This window comes from Hippichthys cyanospilos, chromosome 14 (genome assembly GCF_059441005.1).
Source record: "Hippichthys cyanospilos isolate Australia breed blue-spotted pipefish chromosome 14, RoL_Hcya_1.0, whole genome shotgun sequence".
NCBI classification, from domain to species: domain Eukaryota; kingdom Metazoa; phylum Chordata; class Actinopteri; order Syngnathiformes; family Syngnathidae; genus Hippichthys; species Hippichthys cyanospilos.
The window spans coordinates 16,529,619-16,552,507 of NC_142382.1; the positions used below are offsets into that span (position 1 = coordinate 16,529,619).

The 22,889-nt window shown below is 37.5% G+C and overlaps 1 protein-coding gene across 1 annotated transcript in view; it reads left to right on the plus strand.

Moving 5' to 3' along the window:
• alk (ALK receptor tyrosine kinase) overlaps window positions 1–22,889 on the plus strand; it is a 229,022-nt gene that overhangs the window by 73,812 nt on the left and 132,321 nt on the right. The window lies entirely within an intron of this gene.

The window sequence follows — 22,889 nt, forward strand, 5'->3', positions numbered from 1 at the left end:
ACGTCTTGCTCATTTTCGTCCTCTTTTTCCTCATTAGCGTCGTCGTCTTTGTTTGAGGATCCACTCGAAGAGTTTGGCTCAAGTTTCGTGACATAATCTTCGTCCGAAGTTTGAAAAGAACTCATCTTCCTCTATTTCAGTCACGTTTTTGCCCATTTGCAGCATAGTTGTATCTCGAACTTTAACATGATTAAATAATTAGCATGAAGTTTCAACTGAAGTGTTTCCTTTCTCTGCTTTCTCCTTTGATATCACAAAGAAATCATTGAAAAAGTCCCACATAGGTACCATGTATGCAAATATATCATTTTAAAATATTTTTGCTAAATAGCCATTTTTCCCCATTAAAAACTTGTTTTAAACAAAATACGTATACAATGCAGAATTTGTTAGAATAAGAAACATTTAACATGGGAAATGAAAATAAAGCTGTCGATAAAATCAAAACAGTCCTTCAGTGAGAAAGAAACGTATGGATGAATTCTTTCTGGTTTTGACACATCCAAAATAAACTGAAATATGCAAGTATAAATACGTAGCATAATATTAAACATATGATTGATTTGGAATAAATTACCACCAAGTACTTTATGTTTCAATTAATGTGGAGCCTTTTCATGGTGAGGAGCATTTATTTTCTGCACCCAAATGCGCCACATGGGGCGGCATGCCTTTATGGCAAGACGATGAACCTCTAGTTGCTCCTCATGCTGCGGCATCAGTAGCTAAATGGCTAGTTAATGTAAAGCGCTTTGAGTACCAATAGTAGAAAAGCGCTATATAAGTGAAAGTCCATTTAGTCCATTTAAATTGGCCTGCTCTGTCTCTCTTTTTCTGTATCTCTCTTGCTAGCTCATTATAAGTTCATAGCATACAAGCAATGGTCACCTGCCCTTTTTCAAAAGCCAAACTCTTGGTTTGTTTGGATGGGGGAAAAGTTCGATTGCTTGGCCACCCTCCAGCGAAACTGCTCACATCCTACTTTGAGCGATATCACAAACGCCCTCCACAAAAGTAGTATATGATAGACATGCTACCCGCAGTAGTTGGCCGGCAAAGCGGAAAGTAAACAGCAGGTTTAATGTGATTGCATGCTGCATCCGTTAAACAATTCAGACTTTTGAAATCATAATATATCACCAATATTGTTATCAGCACATGCCTAATTAATGTTTTTTGTTGTGTTTAAAACATTTCAGTGACTAAATAAAACACTAATATTGACCTAAAAATTTCAGAGGTGCTTCATCGGGCGTAAAACAGAATTGTAGAGAATTATTGTCACATGTATAGCACTAACGCAGTGCAGGTTCACTAATGGGATGCAGCACAGAGGTGGCTGAACAGGGAGAGTTCAACACATGATGGAGGTTGCTTTAGTCAAAGCCATTTCTCACAGATGTGTAAAGCAGGCAGGTGGTGGCTGGGTTAGTGTGGGTGGAGGTTTAAAGGCAGAAGACTGCAAAAATACTCTTGTCCCAGATTCGATATGTACACACTGTTAGAAATTATTATCTTTCCTTGTCCTGTTCTTGCCCCCTGGGGACATTATTCCCATGTCATTGGAAGAAAAGAACCTTGGGTCCTTCTGTCACTGGCTGCAGTCGAATGCTGCAGTCTGACTGAATGGAATTTGATTTTTTTTTTTTTTTTTTTCCCGGCTGTGCGTCTGAATATAATAATCATTGCAGTTTGCACAGTTGGGCCCAAAGGCGTGGGGCAGTGTGGCTAAAGTGTTTTGCTCTGTCCTCTAATTTTGCCGGGGATTGGACATTTTGAACTTTTAAGTTGCAAACAACCAATCAGCGTTGAGAATGTACTTAGGTTACTACATTGCATGCTGCAACACAGCGCAGAGACACATAGCTTGGTGAAATAATGCGATTTATGGAGACCGAGAGGTATTGCAACACAGTCAGCTTCCATCCATGGTAAATGAGGAGCAAGGAATTTTGGCGTTGTATCAACCTTGACAGCATTTAGCAGCCAAAGTAGCACATCCACCGGCCACTCGATTCACTTGATGTTCGAACCAATGTTTTCTTTAAGAGGAGAAAGAAAATACACTCGTCTCTAGCCCCGTGTAGTTTGCCCGCCAACAAATGCACAAGAGATGGTGTGATATTTTGTGTTTTTCTGAATATAGCATCTTGGACTTGTAATTGGCTGCACTTTAGAAGAGAAGTACTTTAGAAATAATGGGTCTGATTAATTATGTTCCGAAGAACTTGCAGCAATGTGCCATTTCACAGTTTAAGCAGACCTTAAACCGGTGCTTCTCAATTGTTTTCTGTTACACCCTCCGAGAAAGAACAAAACATTTGTCGCCTAACCACTCAACTGCAAATAGTATCAATACCATTAACATTTGAGAACAAAAAAGAAGTCGATCCCATTAAAAAAAAAAAAATACAATAATATCTAAGTGTTACACCCAGTCTAGGGAAAATTGGGGCATAAAATTTGCGTGTGCTCCCCCATCCTCTCACCACCAGAAAAGGCCCATGACACTAAGGAGTACTGAACAAAAAAGGTAATCTTTGTTTTCTTTAAAAGGAGAACATGTGCCAAAACAACAAACAAAAGATCTTCTAAAGTAGCCCTACCTCACTAGCCAAACTAACAGGAAACACATGACATCACAGATCACATCGTAGACCACAGGAGGTCGGTCTGGGCACCCCTGTTGAAAAACCTCTCGTCACTTTTCATTTCTGTAAAAATGTTTTCCATGCTGTCTAAAACTCATGGTATTATCAAACCCAAAGTTAACACAATTGATGGTTCAGAAAATTAATTTATATATACCTCATCGTAAGCACACAGGGTTATATATTTTTAGACTCATTGTCTTTCTCACCTTATTATGCTGTATGATATGCTGATTGAAAAGCTTAAATTAAGCCTCACTTCTTTTTTAGAATTAGCTTTATGAAGTTGTTTATTGTCTGCTCCCCACCTTCTAAAAACTGCATGTCGGAAACATCCTGCCAGTTTTGGGGTTCGATCCCCAGGATATCATCTTATAAATAAAAGCAAAATTCCACTTTTGATACTTGATTAATGTATTTTTAATCTTCATAGTTTTTTGGAATGTACTTACACAATCTATTGTTATTGATATTGTATTGCATCCTAGCAAATAATGTTTCTTTTAACTAGAAGTTACACCAACAGAGTGAGGTCTTAAAGCAAGAAAGTTGACGATAGAAAAAAGTTGTTTCCATCCCCGCATTTGGGAAATTACCAGATCGTTACCATCTTTTTTACATTGAAAACATACTGTAGCATAACATCCCTGTCATTATACTAAAATGTATGCACACTTGTCTGTCTCTGTATTATGCGTTAACAATACTTGGTAGGTATGTTTTTAGTGACGTCGATCTAACTCTCCCGTGACCCCACCCACCTCACCTCGGGAGAGTGAGTCATCTTAGCATATGAGCAATACAGTTGTAAATGGGTTTTTAGGTCTGGAGCAAAAAAGCACAAAAAAGACAGAAAAAGTCACAAAGAGAGACTGAGTGAAGAGGAACAGGAGTTAGAGGAAGTGGTGGAGCGGAGAAGAGGAGCTTGCATCTGAATAGATAGGTGTGAAATATTCTGCATGTCTATACTTAAAGATGTTCTAAGGCAGGGGTCACCAACCGAAATCGAGAGTGACTTATTTGGTACTGAGCCATACCTAGCCCTTCGTATTACATTGAATTTACATTGCATGTTAATGCAATATATATGTCATATATGCATAACCCTTGGTAAATTTCCTAGAAAATCACAATGTTCTATCACTTGTAAACTATTTGCAGAACAGGTCTGCAGGCTACTCATGTGATACTTGGGGGCTACCCAGTGCCCGCGAGCACCACGTTGGTGACTCCTGTTGTAAAGACAACATTGAAGATGCATGCTTGAATATTTATACTCTTTAAGACATTTCCATATGACAAAATAAAGCATGGTTTGGTACAATTCTCAACATGAAGAAGACGACAAATTTTTGAAGTATGACATGAATTGGTATGTGTCACGAATCCCAGTGTTTATTTTTTGAGTAATATACATGAAAAACATAAATATGCCAGACGCTTTAGTGAACTTCATGAATGAACAGCACCTTTTGAAGAGACAAATGTCCCATCACTTTTTTATGTCTCAAAACGTAGATAAGCATTGGTTTTTTTTTTCTTCTTTTCCGTACATCGTTTGGAAATAGGAGGTTTTATATATTTGCTATCAAATTGTAAATGCATGAGGTGTGTCAGAAAACATCAAGGACCCATAGCATAAACTATAGCAACGTTTTTATAATCCAAACTATGTTCAACAAATTTTGCCAACTGTGGTGAATTTCTTTAACGCTTGTAGCGGACCTGGCCCAACTGCATTTCCGGAATCTGCCGCCAGGCAATGCTGGTTGGTGATGAAAATGAAGACCTCTTGGACTCAGGCATCTTGGTTGCAAAAAGATGTATTCTATAGTTACCTACTGCTGATTTAAGTTGGCTCTCTCAATAAGGTCAAGATGGCGAGGGCCCCCATGGCTCTTTGTTCTTCTTTTTTAAACAGCTCTATCTCCTCCTTTGCTACTCAAATTACATGTTCTGTGGCAAATACTCATTGGTCAAGATGGTCAGGGGTCCAGAAACACCCAGCCCCCAAGGAAGGCACAAAAGGAATGCCTTTGTCTCTGTTATCTGACCTAAAAGTTACACTGGCAAAAACTACTACAATGAGACTTTAGCAAAATACTAATAAGTAAATGAACATCTCAAAATACACTTCGCCACCAAAACCATTCACCCATGCATCCATCCATCCATTTTCTAGAGCCGCTTATCCTCACAAGGGTCACAGACTTGCTGTCGCAACCAAACCGTGGCAGAGTTTTTACTTTCTGGATCTGGATTTCCCATCTCTATTAACCACTGCTCCACTGAGCTTCCATCCCACAAAAACCATGTGGATTATAATGAGCATTCTCAGACCTCTCTACCATGGATTCCTGGTCGCATTAAATGATTTATCCAGCTTCCTCTACACTTCAGTTGTTTTTAAAATGTGCCCCTTTGATGGCCTCCTTGAAAAGGAAAATTCTGAAAAAAATACCCCAAAGCCAGGTGTCACGTTCTTCTCAGCCACGAGATGTTGGATGCTCTGGGCAATGTGAGTTGGCATGGTTTTAACTCTAGCCTCTTTTCTCACACTCAATAAAGCAAACAGCACTATTCTTCGTAAATGTGCCTGCTTAATTGCCTGGCCTTTGGCAAGAACTCACAGGGAATGATGCCCTTCATATTGAAGAATGTGATCGATTCGACTGAGAGCCTTTTGTCGATTTTGGCAAAAACCGATTCTTCCACTCGAATGCTTTGGTGTTTTGTCTTACTCCAAGATGAATGACATTAGCATGAACCACAGGTCTCACCACCATATCACCTCTAACCATCTGACACAGTGGATATCTACAGTACATAAAAGCATGAAGAAAAAAGTGAAATGACTGCAGAATGCTGAGGTGACAGTTATATACTCCAGAGTGATTACATCAAGGTGGAGGAAACTCATAGTTTGTAGTTTGGGTTTTTAAAATATCTCTTTTGACAACAGTTCTGAAGTTTTTCTAATGCACCTCATAAAAGTTGAGCCCAGATAGTGTGCTTTACTGGCTGTATGAGAGAAAATCAGTCGTTTCTATGCTAGTTTTTTTTTGGTGATGCTTTCTTCATTATGAAACACATTTTATGATTTTCTCTAATAAACTTTTATAAGGGAGATACTTTAATGAAGCCATTAGCTAAAAGATTTTTAGATGTTTTGGCTTACGTACACAGTAACCCACACTCAATCATAAAAGATGACCACATTTGCGAGCAAATGGCAGATCATAGAAGGCCATGTCCACCAAGATCAAGATGAGCATTTATTTAATAGAGGAAAAACAACCACAATGATCTAACGAGAACCGAAAGACAGCCATGAATATACAAGCCAAGGGAGCTGATTGGTTGACATGGGAACAGGTCTATGATCACAGGTAAACACAAACTAAACATGATGGTGACATGAAGAACAAGAAAATATAACCAAAAGTAAAATCAAAACCAACTCAAAAACTGAAGTGGCCCGCACTGTTGTTGAAGATTGTGAATTTCATACAGCCTGGTGACACAAGTTAGCTGAATTCTGATTGGATAAAAACTATAACCTAAAACTGCAACTATTGAATGAATGTAACCAAATGGATATAACATGACATGAAGAGAGCATAATATGGAGAAAAATGTATTTTATATATATATATATATATATATATATATATATATATATATATATATATATATATATATATATATATATATATATACAGTATATATACATATATATGAATGTATGTATAGATTGGGCGTTCAAAAATGGTTGACCCCATTTTGTAGACCAATATTTTTTTTTCAAGTAAACTTACCCTTAAAATGAAATTTGAAATGTCTACGACTAGTATATAGTATGTAGAGATGCTGCTGTCTCAGAATAAGTTGTCTTCCCCCAGAAATTGAGGTCACTATTGTTTTTCATTATTTTATTTTATTTTATTATTCTAATCCACTCTCTTGTTGTGACAGTACAGAACGATGAAATCTTTCATGCCTGGCTGTGAGCTCAGCATAGTGACAGCTTCTGGCAAATCATGTGTAATTAGTGTATTAAAAATGTGATAGCAGAAGACATTATACAACAAGTCTAACAGGAGACTGAAAGACTGCTCTACATCCAATGCGATCAAGTGTCTTGATGATGTAACCTTGGCTGGATTCAGTTGCTGGTGTTACTGCTGAAGGGCAGCACAGAATCGTGGGTATTGTATTTAATAGAGAGAAAGTCTGAGTAGATGTGTGAAAGACATCAGGCGAGAGACAAGAATTGTCTGAGTTTTCAGTGAGCAATGGGAAAAGAAGAGAAACGAGAAATGGAGTCAGCGATGCATCCAGTTGGACCACTCGCCCGTGGAGGGCTAAATGAGCAGTTATGTGCTGTACTGTTCTCATCTGATTGTGAGGACAGGCGCAAGCTACTGTCATTATTTTGTGAAGGGCGTAGGAATAGGTGAAGAAAGAAAAGTACAATACGGCATTGGGAGAAAAAAGAAAAAAAAAACTCCTCAAGCACAATCTGTTTAGTGACGCATCAACACATGCACTAGTTAGCAATACTCTTCACATGCACTAGTTAGCAATACTCTTGTGCAATCTAACACAGTCAAATACGAAAACCGATTTGAAAAAGTGTTTATACATAAACAAATATACAATGTGTATCTGAAAAGATCTATTGCAAACCTCAACTATAAAGTACTCATTTTTCCATTCACTGTGGGTCTGACAGTGAACCAGAATGTCTGCAATGAGATCCTATTAAAAACCTCCAAATCTGTCCGCTTGGTATAGGTCAGAAGTGCTCAGCCCTCTTCAGATCATCTCACAGATATTCAACACAATTTAGGTCTGAACTTTGACCGGGCCATCCCAAAAGGCAAATCTTCTTCTGGTGAAGCTATTCTTTTGCTCTTCATCCTTGGCTTTTGTGCTAACTGACTGGTACAGTGGGCCCCCATGTTACGAGATGAATCCGTTCCGCAGTTGGGCTCATAAGGCGAATTCGCCGCAAGGCGGGCAATCCAAACCTGTGTTAAATAGTTCATGTGTTTAGATCTCCAGGTAAAAACATCAAACTTGTACATACATATTAAAAATTGGTGTCAAAATAGTATAATAAGTGCTATGTATATGTGATATACACATATACAATCAGAAAACATCATAAATAAAAAAAATAGAAAGGATTTATTTACCTTCGAGTGGCGCTTGTTCTTCCCATATTCTCTAGTAAGGGTAACCTAGGCTAGACTAGTTTCTAATTTCTTGATTATCTCCAGCTTTGTTTCCAAACAAATCATCTTCTTACTTCTCTCTTTAACATCACAAGCAATCTTGGGACCCATGGCTAACCCATTCAACTTTGAATTAATCAGTATAATGCACTATAAATATGGTTTTGTCACTACTCGTGTAAGAACAAAGCTATACCATTCTGCCATTTTCAATCGAGTGAGGCCGACCAATAGCACACCAACATCTCCGTGAGGAGACGCCGACCAATAGCAGATCAGCATTGTAGTGGCGCGTTGCAGGGAAGCAGTTTGACGGCAAAAGAAAATAAGTGCAATTACCTAAAAACGCCTACAGATGGAGACAAAAAAAAACAAATACAGCCAACCCCCTAGGGTCATGACAGTTGTTTTTGTCGCAAAGCGGGGAAAATGAACATGAAAATAAACATAAGGTGGGGACGCTGTAACCCGGGATCCACTCTATTTGGAATTGTTCAACCCCAGTATGGGCTATGGAAAAAATAGTTCCAGGACTTGATCCTCCCACCATCACAATTTACTGCAGCTATACTGTTGTTCAGCAGTGTTGTGTCTGTTTACTCCAGACTTGTAGAGTGTCATTCTCCCATGACAACAACTAATCCTGAATTGAACTTTTTTTTTCTCTGAAAAGTGGCTGCAAGATATGCCATGGCTTGACGCACACTTAAATGTGGTGCAAGTCAATCAGAAATCTTGTCATCTTTTATTTGACAGAGCACGTGCATGTAGCCAAACAGACAAGTTCATCAAGAAGGAAAAGTTGATTAGCGTCTTGCTAGGTGGCAAGACAAACTGCAGGAACAATACAAGCTTTATGTAATAATTTTCTCGTTGCCTTTCATAAAAGCTATGCATGCACATCCCATTTCTTCCTATTCTGAGGATATTTGTTTGCTTACCGAAGTGGCTCGAGCTGGCTCTCTGGGCTGCGAATCATTCTTGTGAAGGAAAACATTTACATTGTCCCTTTATAGTTGACTGAGAATTTACCTCTGACTTCCTTAATTAAACTGGGTCCTGAACGAACATTATGCAACTTTTCAAAAACACGGGCTGGCTGTGTGCACACACAAATAGTGCGCTGCTAATGTGAGAGCAACACTGACAAGACGCTGAGAAGAGTGTTTTGAATGAAAGAAAGAGTGCGTACCAAATACTACTGTATATTTTGGTACTCCAGAGTAACTCAGAAACAAAGAAATGTGCACCCCTGGCAATTTGAATGACACCAAGCTTTTTTGGACAAAGCAAGGATAAAATAAGCTTTTTGTGACTTTCACACATATAACTTTTTCTTTAAGTGGCATCTGAAAAATCTCAACTACTCTTCCCTTATATAAAACATGAACAATAAGGATGAAAATATGTTTTTGATGTCAAAATAACAGTTTGCATATGTATACAAACAGCAACCCTTTCCAATTTACAAGATATTTACACATTGTTAGCTATTTATGAAGTTTGTGTACATGGCTGTGTGTATTTAAAACCAAATACCTGATTTTTATGTGATAACGTGTGACACATTCTCCTGGATACAAGCAGACAATTTGCACACCTGCCTTGTTGGTCTCCCTCTTGGGTGCGCTTGAGAGAAATCAAGTTTGTCTTTGGCTCGATATACAGAAGCACGATACTAGATGTTAAAGCTTCCCTCCACAGTTTCATTGAAGATTTGTGGGAATGGATCTCTGCTGGTATCGGTATTGTAATCCACTGACAAATTCGACTCGGCTTCGGTGAATTCCCCATCAGATTCTTTGGCAAATCATATATGGCATATATGTTGGAGCCGCCGTTGGTTTTCGATGATGCCTGTGTTTGTTGCTTATTCACAACCTCAGATTCCACTCCACCATCCATGTCCTCATCATTTGTCCAAACAGAGGCATACTTTGCCTGATTCAGAGCTGATGTAAACTTGATCACTTGCATTTTTGCCACTCTCTTGCCATTTCTCATTTGCACACAGCGTATGCACTATACAAAACGAGGATTCCCATGCATTTAATAAAGACTGAACACTAGTTTACTATGTCAACTGCTTTGAAAAGCAAACCATGAAAAGCATCTTATTTCAACCTTCTCCACACTGCATTCTCCTTGGCTGACATTGACAGACAGCAGTGCTATATATAATAGTGTACGCCTATTGCTGTTGGTTACTCACATCCGTCAATGTAAAAAAAGGTTGAAACCTTTTGATGTTTTCATAAAAACAGTCTTCCTCCTTTTGGCGTCTGTTTTTCTGGTCCACTTAATTCCACTCCATATTGACAAACCCTGCCAAAATGTTTATTTTGCTGTCATCTTCTTAAATCAAGCTGCTCACGCAGCACGCCGAGTACATTAGTATCATGAAAAAGGAAGAGGAATCAGCCAAATGATCATGAGAGATTCAGCATTTTAACATTTTCCAGTGTGTGATTTAAGACAAAACAACAAGTATTTAATAGGAAAACTTTGTGATCAATTCATGCAACATTTATAGGCCATCTAAATATCAAGTTTGCTTCATGGTAAGTCTGCCCCTGGTTTCCGCCAAATAATATCAGTGTGGTCAAAATGTCTAAAGATATTATTATATTAATATGTATTCTATATATTCTATCTATTATAATGATATTATATGATTATATATTTTAAGTATTCTAAGTAGTCATAAGGTTGGACATTGTTTTGATTTTTGATTCTGGTTCCTAATGATTTTCAATTCAGATTCTTAGCTAATAATAATAATAATAATAATAATAATGTTCAAGCTAACCAGTTATTTTTGGACCAGTCATATGATTTTGTTATCTCATTATGGCATATTAAGGTATTTTAAATGCTGAAAATATTTTTTCTACTCCACTTGTCTTCAAAATTATTAATGCATACAGAGAATGTATTCTTAGCGACTTTTGCAAAAAGCTTATTTTCTCACATTAATCCAAACTTGTGTTGCAGACACAAATGCTGCATTCGTGGAAGGTGGGAAGTCTGATTTATTCCAATCAGAATGTCACACTGGGCGGCTCGGTAGAAGAGTGATTAGCACGCCCCCCTCACGGTTCAGACCCCCAGTTTCAATTCCAGACAGAACTAAATATCGTTTGGATAAATCTATTTTGTGTTCTGACTCACTTAGATCCAGTTATGAATATTGGCACAGTATTAGTATTAGACATACAAGGCCAAATTTTGACCTGGGGTCAGTTCTAATGCCAGTTGCCAATCGAGGAGGCTCGCCGAGCCAGTGTAAGCAAGATCACCAACCCCATAAACTAAGACCTCCACAACAGTTGGGAAGCCCCAACAAATGTCTAGTGTCGCCTCCGTGGCCCATGTAATTTCCAGCACCTGTGTGGTAATAATGTAAAGGGCCCAGGAAGAACCGCACCGCCACTTCTGAAGCTTCTGCACTTTTCTACGGCTAAGAAGGAATCAAAATTTAGCACCAACATTTAAAAAAATAAACAATTCCGGGAGAACTGGAATCACAGTCTACTAAACAGGCAGCACTTGCCAGTTGACAGGAATTGGCAAAATGGCCACCCCTGACATGAGTAAAAATGGGTGGATTCTGCTGCGTAATTCATATCCCACAAATAGAATATTAACCACAATGCTATGTTCAGAAAAGTGGGGGCACATAGAACATATTATTGCAGGGGTGTCAAACTCATTTTTACTGTGGGCCACATTGTAGTTATAGTTTCTGTCAGAAGGCTGAAATGACAGTGAAATCAAATAAAATTTTAGTTTGTCACACAATCAGAGGCCCCTGTTGCAAAAATTGCTCAAAAGAGAAATTGGGAACAAAATAGGGTTCTTGCCCCCTGAAGTTGCAAGACAACTTGCAACTTTGGAATTTGAGCCAGAAACTTGAAGACAAATCAGCAACTTGCAGGCCACAAAAAATGATGTGACAGGCCGGATCTGGCTCCTGGGCTTTGAATTTGACACTTGCGTATTATTGTAAAAAATGTATTTGACTTTACTTCATATTGTATATTTATTTGTTGTTCTTTAATTGTTTATGTGATTAGCAGATTCCAGTGCATATTTTGCACCATTGGCGCCCAAACATCCCTTTGATATTAATTCTTTTAAAAGATCAAAAATGTTCAGTCTTAGTAGGTTGAAATGCATTTACATACTCATGTACATTCAGTATCTGACAGTTTAAATTACTTGCAGCGAAGATGAGCTTATTTCTCAAGGATGGGGGGAATTAATAAATAAACAAACCCAAACACTGTCATTGACAGTCCAGGGTCTAGCATGCCTAGTCAACTGAAATGGGCTCCAGTCCAATTTATGTCCCTGAATAATGGTCCAGAAAAGAACAGTGATGCCCTGTTGTGCCTTGAAAGCATAGAAATGGCAACTTAACAGCTGAATTGGAGAATGTAAAATTTAATGTTGGGTTGTTCCACGCCTACTTTTGTCTGCTGTTGAATTGGTCCTTGTAAAAAGACTGAAATTCAAGCGTCAGCACAAGTGCATAGCGATCATTAGGTAGCGTTCTCAACATGCTCGGCGAGAGATTCAGAGGGCAAAGAAGTCATACTGGAGCCTCACTGCATTAAACACAAGTCAGCAGTGACTTTCATCGACCACGTGTTCTCCTCTGTGGCGGCAAGTAGCATTTGAATAAATTTCCACAAGATAGTAACAACTTGTCACTATTTTGAAACTGCTAGATGGGAGATCAGCAGTGTTGGGAGTAATGCATTACAAAAGTATCGTAATTACAGACAAAAAAAAATAGTAATATATTACTTGGCACAAATGAGAGTAACACATTGCATTACAATGAATTTTTAACCTGAAATTTGTCTTTTGTTTTTGTTTTATTGCCAAATGTCACCAAAAACTCCTTGAGATCAGATGAAAAATGTGGCAAAATGTTTACTTTCTGTTATTAATAGAGCAGAGGTGAGTGTGACTGCAGCAAACGACATGTTGAATATGGACAATACGTACACAAGATGGACATACAACCATTACTTTCAGGTTATCAGATATAAAGACAAGAAGAATATTATAGTTAAGTGCACTTTGTGTGTGCCACCTAAAGAGTTATCCACTTCACCAAATAGCACCAGTGGTTTGACATTTAGAGTAGTGCCATAGTAACTAGAAGTTAGCAAAAAGAAAACACGCAGAGGATTGAGAGTGAGGATAAAAAAAAAAAGCATGCAAAATTTATTATTAATTTATTATCTCATTCAGGGATGCCACATTGAGCTCTGGAGGTTAGGGGTCTCCTTGCAGGGTGTGTCATATTCAGATATGGTGTCGGTTTCCACACATTGGATTCGCCAGCGTTTCGAAACATCGTCAGAGAGATCCCTGTCGCAACTAACGTTAATGACAAGGTAGGCTAAAACTAGTTTTCACTGTACAATTGCTATTAATAATAGTCTGTAAATAGTTGTGGACAATGTGTATCAAGATGAAGCATACAAAACTCATATTAAACATTATGTCAAAGACAATAACGATGATGTGGCTTAGCGGCTAACGTTAGCCCCACCCAAGCCATTTATTGTTGAATTGTCTGTCCCTAACCTAGCCTACCCTAGAACTTGAATTTGAATATTAACATACAAATTGTGGAATGCACTAACTGTTTATGCCTGAAACATAAACAATGCTACACAATGCTGTGAAGCTAAGTAATGAAGGGATTAAAATACAACAACAAAATGTGTCTGGTCTTTAAATGTTTACAATACAATACAGATAAAATGATTTAGACTGTTTTTACACTCAAGCCAATCTTACACTGAATGTGTAATGAGTGAAAATGAGTTACGTTTAGAATGGCAAATCCATGTTGCCAGTTATGTCGGTGAGAGTAAAATAAAAGTAATGCAGGAGTAGTGTAATGCCTTACATTTGAAATACAGTAAAATTGTAATGTAACTAATTACTTTGAAATGACAGCAATAAGTCATAAATAATTAAAAGACCAATGGGCCAGATCCGGCCGGCAAGCCATAGTTTGTCCATACCTGATCTAACCTGTTAGAGATAAACCCATGGATCAGTATCTGATGGTCAGGTTTCGACAATATTCCCTTTATTTTGGCAATGTTTTTTGACAGAAAAGCTAATGACGTTACTGATTAAATGTGGATCTTTAAAGTCCGGCAAGGATTACATCCTGGTTCCTAACTTTGAGTATTCATTTTTAGGAAACAAGTTGACAAATGTTTGCCATCTGTGTGGAACTATATAGAAAACATGGATTGTGCATTTTAAACACCTCTAATATCCTCAATAACAAATGCAATCACGCAAAATAGTGACCTAAAAATACATGAAAATATTACAATATTACTTTTTAGACTGAGTTTTTGACACCTCAAATTGGAGTCCAATTAGAATTGCGGCTTGTATGATCTTAATTAACAAAAACCTTTCAGATAATCTAAGGTGATCTAGGAGAATCAGCTGAAAAGTAGAATTACTTTGAGAAACAATGGTGATTCTGCTTTGTTATAACACGATGGTGTTTTTGAACCACAATCAATAAAAGCAACTTTTATTTTCTTCTCTTTGCAGCCAAAAGCTTGAAATTGTAGCTGAATTTTATGCAAATAAGGTATTTGTAATTATTCTACATCAGCCTGGAGCATGTTTGTTGCCGATGCCTGGGGAAATGCCCCTGGAGTTCCTCATATCACAAATTATTTTGCCATATAAATGCACACATCTAGTAATAAAAGTCGAAAAGACACCATGATGTTACCCTCCAGCACAAAATTGAACTAAAGACTGACTTACTTGTTGCTTACAAAGTTGTTGTAATGGGATTCTTAATGTTGTCATCTCATGCAAAGATTTTGAATAATGACATATTATGTGCATGTGTGACAAATGGCCTTTGTCTGTGGAAGTGAAAATTCCACTTTGCCTATGAAGGATCGGTTTAATAGATGTAGATAGTTGCTCAGAACTGTGCCATAGAGACCGCTGTCCTTTAAAAGAAGCTTAATGGCCACAGTCTTTAGGCACTTTGGATATGTTCCAGTTTAAGTGGCATATCGACTAGATAAGCGAGCTGTGGTAACAGACTGCTCTGCACAAACTTTAGAAGTCAAGTGAGTAACTCAAACATAGATTTAATTACTCTTTAAGTACCCTGTATTAGACACTGACTATCACTGAAAGTTCATATATAAGTTTGGCAAATGGTAGTATATGCCTTTTTGTTCAAAACACGATGCTGTCTTTTCCAACAGCAGCACCATGACAGCCATTTAACATTTTGCATGACTTAACAGTTGCTGGTAAAGCAAAAAAACATCACATTGTTCTTTCATTGACAGTGCAATAAAATGTATTACAAGGGTTTTTTTTTTATCCTTTCCGAAACCTCCCTCTATGTTTGTGATTAACATTCTTTAAACAGCTAGATATCATTGTCAACTCATTCCTTTGGGCAAATAAATAGCCTTGCATTTCCACAACTCCCCTACGAAAGCATTTGAAGCTAGGTGACCATGTACTTTCATACTTCCATATGTATTTCTGTAATTATGCATCAAGACTGGGCTTCTGGCCTATGGGCTACCATTAAAGTGGAAGTGGGCTTTAATGGTAGAGGATCAGCTTTGTGTGGCCCCAATATTGTTGCAGGTGGACTCCATGTTGAAATCAGAAACATCTCTTTTCCACTGGCATTTGTTCCAAAACAAATATCCAAGAAACTAGACTTTAGCCTCATCCTCAAAAGCTCGCTACCCATCTTGACCTATTACAATATGCGTATAGGCCTTGGTTGTTGATATCACTCATTTTATAAGCAAACACGTAGACCAACTAAAAGCGTACGCTTGTGTTGTCTTTGGAGATTATGGAGAATTATTGTCACATGTATAGCACGAAACCAGCTGATTTCTGCGCTGCGTTTGACACTCTGTGCCCTCTGTTACCTAGCTGTCAAAAGGTTAGTCAATATGAAAGTCAATCCTTTTATTGTTAGATGTTTTTATACATGGCTAACTAAGCAATCCCAACAGGTAAAAGTAAATTAAATTCTTTCCAATTCAAGGTGCAGCACGGGTTACCTCTAGGGGACGTGAGCTCACATTTCTTGTTACTATTCATACCAGTGACTGCAGGAGTGGATGGCCAACCACTATGTTTTTAAACTTTCTGATGGTACTGTTATTCTTAGTCTTATCACTGGCGCTAAGAGCCCTATGGGTTACCTCACAGAGACTGACTATTTTAATGAATGGTCGGAGAATAGATACCTGATTTTAAATCCTGTCAACACTAGAGAGATGAGCACTGACCCTAAATGTGTGTGCGCACATGAACTGGTGGTTCGGGGGGCCACATAAATCGAGCAGATAAATTCATATATTCAAGTACCCTGGGGTCCAAATGGACAACATGCTAAAGTGAAAAGTCCATATCGACTACTTATGCTCTAAGATACCCCAAAGGTTGCACTTCCATCGTAGGTTCAGATTCTTTAGGGTAAGCATGGGAGTTATGACCACCTTTTATGACACCGTGCTAGGTAGCATCATAAGATGTGGCATTGGCGCTTAGTTCGGTACTTTATGAAGCTCAAAACAAAAATAACAAAAATGGTAAAAACAGCCATGAAAATATCCTCAGCACAGAGGATATTTGAGAGATCGGTGCTCAGTCTGGCAAAAAGAATCCTGGCTGATCCTTAACATATTTTATATTCTGAATATGGGATTTTACCCTCTGGTATATATATATATATATATATATATATATATATATATATATATATATATATATATATATATATATATATATATATATATATATATATATATAAAATACAATAATTCCAAAAAAATCTGTACACCTGAATATTATATTCTTCTTGGGAATCGTCAGAATTTTGTTGTCTTCGTAGGAATATCTATGAACATGCCAGTGTTGTCCATTCCCTGCACTGGTGCTGATGTGTTTTTATATGTCTGTTTTACATGTATGTCTGTTTTATAAACTACGGTGGACTAATGCACTTTGTCCTAGATAAATTTCCCCCAGGGGACAATGAAATTCATCTAACCTTAAAAGCTTCTAAGTCAGGTTGAACTTCCCTTCTCCAGTCGCTGTATTGTTTAAACCAGACAATTTGTGCAGAAAAAAAAGAATTTATATATATATATATATATATATATATATATATATATATATATATATATATATATATATATATATATATATATATATATATATATATATATATTCCAAAACTGACAATCAAATTGTGTCCTTCTACATCTTTTAGTCTCTTAACACAACTCATAACATCTGATTTTTCCCTTAACTAATTATTTTAAAATGTTAGTACAGTACTTACTGTCTCTAAATGACTAGTTCCTGAAAATGACTTTCAATACTACTTTTCTAAGGTTGTCATTGCAGTTATGTTTAAGATGATTCCATTGTGAGTATTTTATTCCACAGCAAAGTAATCAGGTTTTCCTCCTCTGTTACTACATTTCACCTGAGCAGTGTCAAGCAGCTTTACGGTCAGCCATCACTCTTAAAAACAATAAGATCAGAGGTCAGCCTGATTCCTTTGCTGTGCGAGATCACTCTAGAGAAAAGCCTGTGCTTTCCTTCACCCATGCTTATTGACTGAAATATCTGCTCACAGTGCCACATTTGACATGTAATCTACAGTAGACTGCAGCAGGGTAGGAGTCTCATGATAAATTGTCTCTGGGACTGAACATGCTTTATGGTTTCTGCATCCCAAGCGCTAAACTATGTTTGAGTGTTCCCTCAGTGCTTTAGTGGTATTAAAAATAATAACATGTATAGGCTCAAAGGAAAGGCAGTCTACACCTGAACAAGTGTGACCTTAATGTGTAAAATGCCACATTATGATGCAAGTGTTATGGGAGATTTACGTCTACAAAACTGCGTTAACAGCTTTACACAATGTTCCCAGAAGCCACGGCGGCCCGGTTTGCTCAAAAGGTAGTGTGCCCCCCCCCCCCCCCCCCAACCCACACACACACACACACACTCACAGACACACACACACACACGCTGTCCTGCATGTTTTCCAGGTTTCTTTTCCTGACCCACCTGATTCAAATGATCAGGATCGTTATCAGGTTTCCGCTGACCTTGCTGATGAGCTGATCATTTGTATCAGGTGTGTCAGGAAAAGAAACCTGGAAAACATGTAGGACAGTGGCCCTCGAGGACCGACTTTGGACACCCCTGATGTAGGCACACAGACGGGTGTGTGCATCTGCTCCCGGCACGCCTGCGTGTCACATGATCGGCTCCCAGAGACCAAGCTATCATTCAATGTGCTGACTAGCACGTTCGTAACGTGTGTGTGTGTGTGTGTGTGTGCGCTGAGCTGAGCGCACACAGGCAGTTACAGGAGAGACACAGGAGAGACAAAAGCAAACTTTTTTAATAAATTGAAATTTAAGGTGTAAACTCTGCGTTTTAATCATGTTTGGTAAGCTTCTTGTTACTCGCTCTGGTCGGATATCCGAGGAAGTACTAAACGTATCGGCACGTGACTAGGCACGGAAGACAGAAAAAAGAGGGCATACCAGTACATTCACGGTATAAGGTTTACTCATTTAAGATGAGAGTAAATATGTGTACTGCAGTAGTATTTCGACTTCCAAGGAGTGCCAGTGAGAAGTGCAATTTTCGATCACTTGCCTATCTGGCACGTCTCTCCGCAATAGATATATATTTTTCTCCTCCAAAAAATCTGCGATGCCCTGAGGGGCATGACAGGCGAGGTGCGAAGTAGTGAGGGATCACTGTACAGTATTTATTTATTTTACTCTCAAAATAAACAAGACATAATAGAACTAATCCACTGGATTAGTTCAACTATATCTTGTTTTATTTTGAAACTAAAAAAGAATGCATGTCTTTTCACATTTGTCTCCATACATGAGAGGCTAAATATATAGTTTTCAACAGTTATGACAGTTTTGATTGAAGTGGCAGCTTTTATAATTTAGTTTTGAACATGTCCCCTATTTTCCAGTACAAGCTTTCAGCGACACTAAAGCTTTGTCATGTTCAATTACACTTCTCCCCAAAGATTCCAAAGAGGTTGGACATCAAAAGAGAATTCACTGTTCTCTGGTAGCAGTGACAATGACTCAAATGACACATTTATTACATCAAGGGACACATGATATGTAATCAGTCTTCTCTTTGGAAACTCAAAGCTTTGACAGCAGTTTTTCATGCGACAGCATCAACGTGTTTTAATCACATGGGATATCATCCGATTTGAGCAATTTCCTGTTGCCCTGGCAAGTCAGGGTGTACAAAGTAATTTAATCTAGATCATAATTTAAAAAAAAGGGTACAAGACATGTGATCTTCCACCCTCATATGGATATCATCTTTGTCATAGTATAGCAGTTTGTAAAGTTCTCTTTGGGTTGAGCAATACTGCCATGAAGGAAAGCAACCTTAAGCTGGCTTTACAGCTGTAACAGACACGGCGAGCAAGTATTTGATTTAAGAGTACAAAAGGTGGGCGCAGACTCATCCAACCATGGTAAAAATGAGTGGTATCCTTCCTTACATTAAAGGCTGTCAGTAAAGTAAATAGCGAAAGCGATAAAAATAATGGAAGAAGTATTAAAAGGAATGTGATTAAAATTTAAAGACTATTTACCAAATATACTGCTGTGGAAATGTACTTTCCGCCTTCATTATTTCTGTGTTTTTGGCATACCAATCACTTGCGAAGGTTTCATTTCATCAAAGCAATATTAATATGACACTAAGACAAACCAATGACATATAAAAATGCAGTTTCTAAATGATTAAACAAGAAGGGAAAAAAAAACACAAACCTATCTGATCCTATGTGAAAAAGTAATTTGCCCCTGAGCCTAATAGCGGGTTGTTCCACCCCAACGAAACGCTTCAGAAGATCAAGAGGAACAAATGTTGACATATTGGAACTGAGTGGACTTTTCTACCAAAATGGACCATTATATCAAATCTAAAAAAAAAATGATGACAGAGGCCACATGTAAATTCATTCTATTACAGTATTGTAATATATTTTAATGTGACATTTGTTAATATATGTTGTTGGTTTTTGCTCAAATCTTGTAAATACAGAGTGACCCTTACATTTTGTCCCTTTTAACTGCATGATTTTTGGGACTCCAAACATATCTGTTGGCACGCATTGTTCTTAGTATTGATAGTTTAAGCTACCCAAAACTTTTCATTGGTAAAATGAGCACTGGGTGACGAGTCTTTCACATCGCTGAATTCTGGACAACTCTTTACTTCATGCAGAGTTGTTGCAACTCTGCCATACTGGAAGGTTTTCTAGCATTAACTACTCCTTTACGGTTACACCATAAGAACTCAATTGTCTTTAAATCCGGACTTGGCCATGCCAAAACCTTATTTTGTTTTCTTTTTGAGCCGTTTTAAGCTTGCTAGTGTGTTTTGACTTGTCTTGCTGCATGATCCAAGAGCGCTTGAGTTTGAGGGCACAAACTGAGGGCCGGATGTTCTCTTTCAGCATCTTCTCGTGAACAGCAGAATTCAGTTTTCCCATTAATAAGAGCAAGTTGTCCTATTCCTGAAGAAGCAAAGTAGCCCCGACCCATCACTTTGTTACCATCATGCTCAAATACTTTTTTTCAGGTTCCTATTTTCCCTTCTTGGTGGATAAAATTGTTGAAAAAACGGCATTTTATATATCCTTGAGTTGTCTCAGTGTGATAACACATTTGATCTGATTACATTAACGCTTTGCATGTGATAAATATGCCAAAAACACAAAGGTGGGAAAACCTTTCACAGCAATTAATACCTTTAAAATGACAGTTCACCTGTTTTCTCGGTTTGGTCATCTGACGTACACAAGTTGAGCACATGTGAGGTCAAGTTTAGTTGACCTTGAGTGGGCAAATTATTTATTTATTTAGTTAGCTAATTAGTTTGTTATTTTAAAGGTAATAAATGTATATACATGATAAATTGTTATCAAATTAACTGTAGACAAAATATTTAATAAAATAAGGGGCTAAATAAATTTGATTTTCCTTTGGAGCAATCTTTAGTAGTGATTTTAAGCTTCTGATCATTTTCAAAGGCTTTAATACCACCCATTTTTTGGTGCCCCATGATAATGACACAAATCAATTGATATTGGTGCTTTTTTCTTGTTTTTTGATGGCTTGGTGTCATTATCTTATTAGACGAATAAAAAGTCCATATTTTGTCAGTACTTAATTTGCTGACTATTTTGCTTTTGTTGCACCAATAATACATTTAAAAAACACATTTTTGTACTTGCTGTTGAGTGAAAATAACATCACATATGTTCAAGGCCCAACTGATCATTGCTCTGCATGGGAATTTCACATGAGAAATCTCAGAAAAGGGTGAGCTTTGGTTGTTGTCTAAACCTAGTGTGTATGTAATGTTTTTTTTTCAGTTTGCAGAAAGTGAGCGGTTTATTTTCCATTTGTGATTGTCAGTATTTTATGAAAGACTGAATGGTGCAACTTCGCCAATGCAGGAGGGGATTTGCTGAAAAAAACAAAAAACATTCCGAAGCTTTCACATTTCCCACATTTGCTACCGATGAAGAGGTCATGCTTGTAAGTACATGTTAGCGTCTATGTATAGATTTTTTTTTTAGATGAATAGCGCATTCATGCTGTATGAAGACCCAACCCTTGATGGGGTGTTTATTTTTAATTTTTTTTCAGCTACTAACATTTTTCACTGTGAAGTATTTGAATCTACTTTTGAGTTTCTTCATTTCAGGTGTGCACATACGTGCACATACGTTTACATGACCCAGGTTATGTTTCCTTTTTTTCATTCGTTAATGGTTTTCATGTCGCACTTTAGACCGTCATTTTGAAGTGTCGTAGTCACAGGATGAGAGGTGCGGGTTCAGTCAAGAAGATATTTCACTTCCTTGTTAGAAATGTCCCTACCAAAAAATAAATAAATAAATAAACAAATAAAAAATAAACAATAAAAAAGGAAATAATCACCAATGTGCCAAAGGAAAGATTATCATTTATATGCATATATTTAAATTTGTAAAGTTTAGGATATTATGATAAGGGCCCAATAAAACGAAACAAATAGAATGGACTGAATGAAGAGTGTAATATGCGGCAATCAATTAAATCACTCTGACTCAGAAGATGAAGTGTTATGGTCGGCTTCTGTAATTAAGTAGCTTTCTTGCACAAGGCCTGATGGTGGCCCCCATCAGCAACTTCTTTCCTGTTGAAACTGCAGAGCTGCTTTAAACATTAGTGTGCGTCTCGTGCTTTGCCTTCCGAACGCCTACGACGAGGCCGACGTACTTTGTCTCACTCTATCAACGAGTCTCTTGCGCATAACTGTCAACACTGTCTGTACAGATGTAAAAATGCCTGATGTTACCTACAGTCTGATCAAATGTCACCATCATTTTTGTGCGCATCTTGGCAAAAGCCCATTTCACCCTGTGAAAATATTAGGGCTATTGCACCAATATTCTTTATTTTAAGGGAATTAAATCTGAGTGTGTGAGGAAAAGGCTCATCAACATAATTTAAAAACAATGTTTATTTTAAGATGTGCTTTCAAAAGTGTAATGCATTATTTAGTACTTATTACCGCCATTTCAAATCAATTATTTACATTACATCATTACAGTATTTGAAATGTAAGGCATTGCACAACTATTGCATTACCTTTATATTACTCTCAGCACCATAACTGGACATATGGATTTGATTTCTAAATGTAGCTCATTATACTCATTACAAACCCAGTGAAACAATGGCTTCAACCAAAAATCAGTACAAATCATTTCATCTATATTGTCTTATAAATCTTTCAAAACAAGATACTTTTTTTTTTTTGTATTTCAATCCCTTTATTACTTAGTTTCACAGCATAGTGATGCATTGTTTAT